We start from the raw sequence: 2144 nt of genomic DNA on the forward strand, positions 1-2144 counted from the left end.
GGATGCAATGTTTTCGCTCCTGGATTCATGCCCACTGGAAGACGGAATAGACGCTGTCTCTTATACACATCTAGATGTGTATAAGAGACAGAGGTTGTAGTGTTTGTGATGTATTTTTGACTAAAATAAAATAAGAGAAAATTGACACAAATTTAATTTTTTTTTTCAAATTCTTTTATTTCGTCTCATTCACTGTTCTTTTTCTTCCGGTTGCTTCTTCGAAGAGGTAAGCGTCCACCCGCCATAGTCGGGTCGCCGTCTTTTGCGTAGTGGTAGTCCGTTTTCCACAGGGAACCTCTCGTTATGTCGAAGTTCGCCCTCCCGATTAAGGTCTTGCAATCCCGCAAACTCTTTTCGCGCATGAACGATATCCATCCTCGATGTTGACGAGTGCTGTCTTCCCCTATCTTCCAGGACGTTCTCACGTACTGCACGCTGAAAAATTCTCTGGCCACCTCGTCCGTGATCAGCGTTTCCAAAAACTCCACTTCCCGGTATTTAGCGTCGTCTAACGAAAAACACCAATGCAGGCTTTTCGCTTCCGCAACCGATCCGACCTCCGCGTTGGAAGACATGGTGTCTGAGTGAAGACAAATGCCTCGTTGGGCGTGTATGTATATATATCTTCGAACGTAAAGATGTTTTTTGACTTCGACGATAGCAGACAGGGAGAAGAGATGGATCCGCCGTCGAGCAATTACATGATAATCGGAAGGGACGAATCTTGGGAACGGGAGATTTTTACGTTGGTGAAGAAGAAGAACCCCAATGCGAAGGTGACGTGTCGGCACTACCTTCCCGTCGAATCCGAATTATCAGAGACGGTCGCCGACGACGAATCGAGGGTGGTGGTCGGCGGTCGAGAGGAGACCACGATGCTCGGGTCGAAGAAGGAGGAGCGGGTACACTTTGATTTTTAGATTTTGATAAGATTCGGTCCAGCTTCGTGGTGACTTACACGAAATGTCGCTCCTGTATAGATCCATTTTGATTTGAGTATTAAAGCATAAAAGGCCAAATTCGCGATGGAGACTGTCAGACTGGAATGGTTTGTAAAGGCTGCGAGCGGTCTGCGTGTGATCGAACGTCAGATTAAATTTCTGGTATCGACACTCTACCTAGAAGGTCGAGAGTTGTATCCACTAGGAGAATTGCATTTAGAATTTTTTCAGATATCGGAGTCGTGCATCGACCTCGTTGAAAAATTTGTAACGAAATGAATGGCAGAAATCGACGTCGCCGGTTGGCAGTGTTCCACGAACGTAACCGACGACGAATTCGATGCGATGCTTTGCACCGATCTAACGATGGCCGATCGAAATCTCCACCGTTACGCCTTAACCCTTACGCTGCCAGCTCTTTTCTTATTCAGTCAACCAGAGCGCCAGCTGATAACATTACCTCTAATCCCCTGTGCCAGCTAATTATTTAACAAGGTCACCGTAATGCTTATTTTTGATAGTGTATATTATTTGCTCAATAATTCATAAACTATTCAGATTATGAAAATATAAATCTAAAAACAATTAATCAGCATTAGTTGGTTTGTACATATATGCCTTTATTTCTGCATTTTATTTATTATTTAGTGAATAAAAAATAGGAATATTTTGTCAAGGCCTATCACAAATAGTATATTGGGCCTAGGCCTATTAGCAGAGTATGTGTTTTCAAAGTCAAATTTTTTGCTGATGGAAATCAAAATAACGAATCCTAGGCCTACGTATTTTTACTAACATTACCATCACAGTTCAGGCCTAGCTAGGCCTAGGCTAGGTCTGCCTAGCTAGGCCAAGGACCATAACATCGTTTTTTATGGCAGTTTCTAAGTCTCCTTATTATCCAGCACAGCTGTAACAACTACAGAAGAATAAAGTTTCTCAACATTTCAAAACATCGTATTTTCAACTTCCAAAAACTCAAACTTCTAACAAAACAACACCCAGCAAGTTTCGCATCAAAATGTGCAGAAATTCATTAGCTTTCAAATGCAGTAAACACTTTTTGGGTTAGTGTTAAAACAGCCGCTCTATGGTCGTTTTTTTAAAGACCTTCACCAATTCGCATTTATGCGAAGGTGGCGTACGGCTGACAGTCAGCCTAATCGCATTTATGCGAAACTAGCATGCACACCAACTGTGCAG

The sequence above is a fragment of the Anneissia japonica genome, unplaced genomic scaffold, assembly GCF_011630105.1.
Source record: "Anneissia japonica isolate Jap-2015-1 unplaced genomic scaffold, ASM1163010v1 scaffold288254_len121080_cov147, whole genome shotgun sequence".
In the NCBI taxonomy this organism is placed as follows: Eukaryota; Metazoa; Echinodermata; class Crinoidea; order Comatulida; family Comatulidae; genus Anneissia; species Anneissia japonica.